Source organism: Pagrus pagrus, assembly GCF_965226575.1.
Source record: "Pagrus pagrus genome assembly, contig: HAP1_SCAFFOLD_138, whole genome shotgun sequence".
NCBI lineage: Eukaryota > Metazoa > Chordata > Actinopteri > Spariformes > Sparidae > Pagrus > Pagrus pagrus.
The window spans coordinates 108,386-116,428 of record NW_028175325.1 but is presented as its reverse complement, the minus strand read 5'-3'; the positions used below and the strand labels follow the sequence as shown (position 1 = coordinate 116,428).

General features: G+C 41.3%; 1 long non-coding RNA gene across 1 annotated transcript; it reads left to right on the top strand.

Moving 5' to 3' along the window:
- The first annotated feature begins 1,200 nt into the window (after positions 1 to 1,200).
- On the top strand, positions 1,201 to 2,184 carry LOC311254026. Its single transcript, XR_014622146.1, has 2 exons — positions 1,201 to 1,290; positions 1,964 to 2,184. It is a non-coding gene; the product is annotated as an uncharacterized lncRNA (long non-coding RNA).
- The last annotated feature ends 5,859 nt before the right edge of the window (positions 2,185 to 8,043 follow it).

The window sequence follows — 8,043 nt, the reverse complement described above, 5'->3', positions numbered from 1 at the left end:
CGCTCTGAAACGCTCATTTTTCACATAAGCCACTTTTCACCTTTAATGAATGAAATTCCAGGTAAAAACTCCTTTGCCATGAAGAAGATCCAAATTCATGCAGTTCAGGCTAGTAAACCTGGTTGAAAGACCTTTTTTCAGTGAAATGCAGCTTAGTGCAAAAACAGGCTGCTCTCGCTCTGAAACGCTCATTTTTCACATAAGCCACTTTTCAGCCTTAGTCGACTGTACAGTGCTAAAACAGCCTCCAATCGCTCTGAAACGCTCATTTTTGACATAAGCCACTTTTCACCTTTAATGAATGAAATTCCAGGTAAAAACTCCTTTGCCATGAAGAAGATCCAAATTCAACCAGTTCAGGCTAGTAAACCTGTTTGAAAGACCTTTTTTCAGTGAAATGCAGCTTAGTGCAAAAACAGGCTGCTCTCGCTCTGAAACGCTCATTTTTCACATAAGCCACTTTTCAGCGCTAAAACAGCCTCCAATCGCTCTGAAACGCTCATTTTTGACATAAGCCACTTTTCACCTTTAATGAATGAAATTCCAGGTAAAAACTCCTTTGCCATGAAGAAGATCCAAATTCAACCAGTTCAGGCTAGTAAACCTGTTTGAAAGACCTTTTTTCAGTGAAATGCAGCTTCCCACCAAACATTAGACGTCTGATAGACGTCCAGATCATGTCTATATTGCGTCCGTCGGTCCAAGACCAATTCTGGACCACTACACGACGTGCAAACTAGGTCTGCTATTTGGACGTCTAATCATGACCCCACTTGGACGTCAATATGCAGTTGAACATTTGAACGTCGGGCTAGGTCACTTATTTCGACGTCTAAGACAGGTGCAGGTAATTGACATGATGTAATTTATTTATTTACATTATTATTATTATTATTATTATTATTATTATTATTATTATTATTATCATAGTAGTGGTAGTAGTAGTAGTAGTATGGGCATGATGACATATTTTGTGATTAAACATTATTTTTGAATAAAAGTAATATTTTTGTTTGTTTACATTTTTGTTTTTCTCTTTTAAAATAGTGTTATTCTGTTTATTACAACAATAAAGGTGTAGCCTTTGGGGGAAGGGGGGGGGGTGTTACAGTCAACGCCATGGTGATTGGCTGAGGCATTGCGTCATCAACGTACATCAAAAGAGCCACTCCCATTGGCCCAGGTGTTTCTCTACGGTGAAAGCAAATGGCCGCTCGGCTCTGTGCACCTTCGACCTCTACAACAACCTACACAACAATCCGAAAATCAGCGTCGTCCACTAAATTGCAGGTAAGTTTGGTCAGCACATAGACCCATAAGTTAATTTTATGTTCATTTATGCATTTATAGCGTTTGCCGTTTTAGCTTTATGCCTCAAACCTGTTGTTGCTACAATTAGCATTACATCTGCTAACGTTAGCTTTTGAACACGACCAATTTTGTTTAACGTACAACGAAACCGGCGAAAAATAAATACATGGAGTGAAGCGCTGGAGCCGTGGGCCATTACACGACCGTTATCGGCAACAGGCCTCCAGTGTTAACGAGCAGGAGGGCCATTGTGTTGAGCTGGGGAGCGGCCGGGTGTTAGCAGCGGATGCTAACCGCTAACGCTAGTCGAAGTTGGCATCGAGCTACCTCACAACACAGCCATCTTTCTTGTTACTGGTCGAGGCTTTATTTGTCGGTGACAGCCGGTTATGGGTCCGCGGCTCCAGCGCTTATTTCTTTTTCTTTGACGTGCTGCTGCTGAGATAGACAGAGAGAGAGAGAGATTAGCACTTGCTAACACCCGGGACAGCTAATGGGGCTAGCAGCACAGACCAATATAAAGGCGGCGGGGGGGCGCTTCAGACACAGCCACGTAGGTTTGCAGCCAAATGTTTAACAATTTAGTGCAGTGGAGTACTGTATTGTAAAGTGTTAGTAAGGTGTTTCTAAATCCTTCTTATGCTTTTGTCAGGTGGTGTTTGGTCCTCTTTTGAACGTGAGTGAGGTGTCTACAGATGGCTATGAAAATGAGACAATGGCGGAAACGCCAAAGAGACATGGATGAACTTCTGCGTCATGACAGCGAAGATGAACGTCGGAGCTAACCTTTTTTTTTTTTTTTACACGTTTGTATATACTGCCTGCTGTTGTATTGTCAACTGACGTCTGCAATTAAAAATTGGTGACAAAACAGTCAGGATTTGATTGTGATTTATTATAACGTGACTGTAGAAACGTGTCAAGAAGGTAGGAAACTGTTTTCCTGTACCAGCTAATTTTACTGTAGCGTCATTTGGTTATGCATAGGAACTAAACCAGTAAAAAAAAAAAAAAAAGAGTAATATGAGTTATAATTTGACGTAGAAAAGACGTCCACAACGACCATATTTGGACTAGAAATGGCCCCTGCACGGCGGTACTGTGGACGTCATAAATGGACGTCAAGTATACGTTGAAAGAAAGACGTCGTCTGGAGTAACAGTCTGCACCTTGAGGTGACCAAAATTAGACGTGCAAAAATGACTTGGAAAAGACGTCGTTTGGACGTCTCTTTGCGCAGTGGGTTAGTGCAAAAACAGGCTGCTCTCGCTCTGAAACGCTCATTTTTCACATAAGCCACTTTTCAGCGCTAAAACAGCCTCCAATCGCTCTGAAACGCTCATTTTTGACATAAGCCACTTTTCACCTTTAATGAATGAAATTCCAGGTAAAAACTCCTTTGCCATGAAGAAGATCCAAATTCATGCAGTTCAGGCTAGTAAACCTGGTTGAAAGACCTTTTTTCAGTGAAATGCAGCTTAGTGCAAAAACAGGCTGCTCTCGCTCTGAAACGCTCATTTTTCACATAAGCCACTTTTCAGCCTTAGGCGACTGTACAGTGCTAAAACAGCCTCCTCTCGCTCTGAAACGCTCATTTTTCACATAAGCCACTTTTCAGCCTTAGTCGACTGTACAGTGCTAAAACAGCCTCCTATCGCTCTGAAACGCTCATTTTTGACATAACCCAATTTTCAGCCTTAATGAATTAAATTCCAGGTAAAAACTCCTTTGCCATGAAGAAGATCCAAATTCAACCAGTTCAGGCTAGTAAACCTGTTTGAAAGACCTTTTTTCAGTGAAATGCAGCTTAGTGCAAAAACAGGCTGCTCTCGCTCTGAAACGCTCATTTTTCACATAAGCCACTTTTCAGCCTTAGGCGACTGTACAGTGCTAAAACAGCCTCCTCTCGCTCTGAAACGCTCATTTTTCACATAAGCCACTTTTCAGCCTTAGGCGACTGTACAGTGCTAAAACAGCCTCCTATCGCTCTGAAACGCTCATTTTTGACATAACCCACTTTTCAGCCTTAATGAATTAAATTCCAGGTAAAAACTCATTTGGCATGAAGAAGATCCAAATTCAACCAGTTCAGGCTAGTAAACCTGTTTGAAAGACCTTTTTTCAGTGAAATGCAGCTTAGTGCAAAAACAGGCTGCTCTCGCTCTGAAACGCTCATTTTTCACATAAGCCACTTTTCAGCGCTAAAACAGCCTCCAATCGCTCTGAAACGCTCATTTTTGACATAAGCCACTTTTCACCTTTAATGAATGAAATTCCAGGTAAAAACTCCTTTGCCATGAAGAAGATCCAAATTCATGCAGTTCAGGCTAGTAAACCTGGTTGAAAGACCTTTTTTCAGTGAAATGCAGCTTAGTGCAAAAACAGGCTGCTCTCGCTCTGAAACGCTCATTTTTCACATAAGCCACTTTTCAGCCTTAGTCGACTGTACAGTGCTAAAACAGCCTCCAATCGCTCTGAAACGCTCATTTTTGACATACGCCACTTTTCACCTTTAATGAATGAAATTCCAGGTAAAAACTCCTTTGCCATGAAGAAGATCCAAATTCAACCAGTTCAGGCTAGTAAACCTGTTTGAAAGACCTTTTTTCAGTGAAATGCAGCTTAGTGCAAAAACAGGCTGCTCTCGCTCTGAAACGCTCATTTTTCACATAAGCCACTTTTCAGCGCTAAAACAGCCTCCAATCGCTCTGAAACGCTCATTTTTGACATAAGCCACTTTTCACCTTTAATGAATGAAATTCCAGGTAAAAACTCCTTTGCCATGAAGAAGATCCAAATTCAACCAGTTCAGGCTAGTAAACCTGTTTGAAAGACCTTTTTTCAGTGAAATGCAGCTTAGTGCAAAAACAGGCTGCTCTCGCTCTGAAACGCTCATTTTTCACATAAGCCACTTTTCAGCGCTAAAACAGCCTCCAATCGCTCTGAAACGCTCATTTTTGACATAAGCCACTTTTCACCTTTAATGAATGAAATTCCAGGTAAAAACTCCTTTGCCATGAAGAAGATCCAAATTCATGCAGTTCAGGCTAGTAAACCTGTTTGAAAGACCTTTTTTCAGTGAAATGCAGCTTAGTGCAAAAACAGGCTGCTCTCGCTCTGAAACGCTCATTTTTCACATAAGCCACTTTTCAGCCTTAGGCGACTGTACAGTGCTAAAACAGCCTCCTCTCGCTCTGAAACGCTCATTTTTCACATAAGCCACTTTTCAGCCTTAGGCGACTGTACAGTGCTAAAACAGCCTCCTATCGCTCTGAAACGCTCATTTTTGACATAACCCACTTTTCAGCCTTAATGAATGAAATTCCAGGTAAAAACTCCTTTGCCATGAAGAAGATCCAAATTCAACCAGTTCAGGCTAGTAAACCTGTTTGAAAGACCTTTTTTCAGTGAAATGCAGCTTAGTGCAAAAACAGGCTGTTCTCGCTCTGAAACGCTCATTTTTCACATAAGCCACTTTTCAGCCTTAGGCGACTGTACAGTGCTAAAACAGCCTCCAATCGCTCTGAAACGCTCATTTTTGACATAAGCCACTTTTCACCTTTAATGAATGAAATTCCAGGTAAAAACTCCTTTGCCATGAAGAAGATCCAAATTCAACCAGTTCAGGCTAGTAAACCTGTTTGAAAGACCTTTTTTCAGTGAAATGCAGCTTAGTGCAAAAACAGGCTGCTCTCGCTCTGAAACGCTCATTTTTCACATAAGCCACTTTTCAGCGCTAAAACAGCCTCCAATCGCTCTGAAACGCTCATTTTTGACATAAGCCACTTTTCAGCCTTAGTCGACTGTACAGTGCTAAAACAGCCTCCAATCGCTCTGAAACGCTCATTTTTGACATACGCCACTTTTCACCTTTAATGAATGAAATTCCAGGTAAAAACTCCTTTGCCATGAAGAAGATCCAAATTCAACCAGTTCAGGCTAGTAAACCTGTTTGAAAGACCTTTTTTCAGTGAAATGCAGCTTAGTGCAAAAACAGGCTGCTCTCGCTCTGAAACGCTCATTTTTCACATAAGCCACTTTTCAGCGCTAAAACAGCCTCCAATCGCTCTGAAACGCTCATTTTTGACATAAGCCACTTTTCAGCCTTAGGCGACTGTACAGTGCTAAAACAGCCTCCAATCGCTCTGAAACGCTCATTTTTCACATAAGCCACTTTTCAGCCTTAGTCGACTGTACAGTGCTAAAACAGCCTCCTATCGCTCTGAAACGCTCATTTTTGACATAACCCAATTTTCAGCCTTAATGAATTAAATTCCAGGTAAAAACTCCTTTGCCATGAAGAAGATCCAAATTCAACCAGTTCAGGCTAGTAAACCTGTTTGAAAGACCTTTTTTCAGTGAAATGCAGCTTAGTGCAAAAACAGGCTGCTCTCGCTCTGAAACGCTCATTTTTCACATAAGCCACTTTTCAGCCTTAGGCGACTGTACAGTGCTAAAACAGCCTCCTCTCGCTCTGAAACGCTCATTTTTCACATAAGCCACTTTTCAGCCTTAGGCGACTGTACAGTGCTAAAACAGCCTCCTATCGCTCTGAAACGCTCATTTTTGACATAACCCACTTTTCAGCCTTAATGAATGAAATTCCAGGTAAAAACTCCTTTGCCATGAAGAAGATCCAAATTCAACCAGTTCAGGCTAGTAAACCTGTTTGAAAGACCTTTTTTCAGTGAAATGCAGCTTAGTGCAAAAACAGGCTGTTCTCGCTCTGAAACGCTCATTTTTCACATAAGCCACTTTTCAGCCTTAGGCGACTGTACAGTGCTAAAACAGCCTCCAATCGCTCTGAAACGCTCATTTTTGACATAAGCCACTTTTCACCTTTAATGAATGAAATTCCAGGTAAAAACTCCTTTGCCATGAAGAAGATCCAAATTCAACCAGTTCAGGCTAGTAAACCTGTTTGAAAGACCTTTTTTCAGTGAAATGCAGCTTAGTGCAAAAACAGGCTGCTCTCGCTCTGAAACGCTCATTTTTCACATAAGCCACTTTTCAGCGCTAAAACAGCCTCCAATCGCTCTGAAACGCTCATTTTTGACATAAGCCACTTTTCAGCCTTAGTCGACTGTACAGTGCTAAAACAGCCTCCAATCGCTCTGAAACGCTCATTTTTGACATACGCCACTTTTCACCTTTAATGAATGAAATTCCAGGTAAAAACTCCTTTGCCATGAAGAAGATCCAAATTCAACCAGTTCAGGCTAGTAAACCTGTTTGAAAGACCTTTTTTCAGTGAAATGCAGCTTAGTGCAAAAACAGGCTGCTCTCGCTCTGAAACGCTCATTTTTCACATAAGCCACTTTTCAGCGCTAAAACAGCCTCCAATCGCTCTGAAACGCTCATTTTTGACATAAGCCACTTTTCAGCCTTAGGCGACTGTACAGTGCTAAAACAGCCTCCAATCGCTCTGAAACGCTCATTTTTGACATAAGCCACTTTTCACCTTTAATGAATGAAATTCCAGGTAAAAACTCCTTTGCCATGAAGAAGATCCAAATTCAACCAGTTCAGGCTAGTAAACCTGTTTGAAAGACCTTTTTTCAGTGAAATGCAGCTTAGTGCAAAAACAGGCTGCTCTCGCTCTGAAACGCTCATTTTTCACATAAGCCACTTTTCAGCCTTAGGCGACTGTACAGTGCTAAAACAGCCTCCTATCGCTCTGAAACGCTCATTTTTGACATAACCCACTTTTCAGCCTTAATGAATTAAATTCCAGGTAAAAACTCATTTGCCATGAAGAAGATCCAAATTCAACCAGTTCAGGCTAGTAAACCTGTTTGAAAGACCTTTTTTCAGTGAAATGCAGCTTAGTGCAAAAACAGGCTGCTCTCGCTCTGAAACGCTCATTTTTCACATAAGCCACTTTTCAGCGCTAAAACAGCCTCCAATCGCTCTGAAACGCTCATTTTTGACATAAGCCACTTTTCACCTTTAATGAATGAAATTCCAGGTAAAAACTCCTTTGCCATGAAGAAGATCCAAATTCATGCAGTTCAGGCTAGTAAACCTGGTTGAAAGACCTTTTTTCAGTGAAATGCAGCTTAGTGCAAAAACAGGCTGCTCTCGCTCTGAAACGCTCATTTTTCACATAAGCCACTTTTCAGCCTTAGTCGACTGTACAGTGCTAAAACAGCCTCCAATCGCTCTGAAACGCTCATTTTTGACATACGCCACTTTTCACCTTTAATGAATGAAATTCCAGGTAAAAACTCCTTTGCCATGAAGAAGATCCAAATTCAACCAGTTCAGGCTAGTAAACCTGTTTGAAAGACCTTTTTTCAGTGAAATGCAGCTTAGTGCAAAAACAGGCTGCTCTCGCTCTGAAACGCTCATTTTTCACATAAGCCACTTTTCAGCGCTAAAACAGCCTCCAATCGCTCTGAAACGCTCATTTTTGACATAAGCCACTTTTCACCTTTAATGAATGAAATTCCAGGTAAAAACTCCTTTGCCATGAAGAAGATCCAAATTCAACCAGTTCAGGCTAGTAAACCTGTTTGAAAGACCTTTTTTCAGTGAAATGCAGCTTAGTGCAAAAACAGGCTGCTCTCGCTCTGAAACGCTCATTTTTCACATAAGCCACTTTTCAGCGCTAAAACAGCCTCCAATCGCTCTGAAACGCTCATTTTTGACATAAGCCACTTTTCACCTTTAATGAATGAAATTCCAGGTAAAAACTCCTTTGCCATGAAGAAGATCCAAATTCATGCAGTT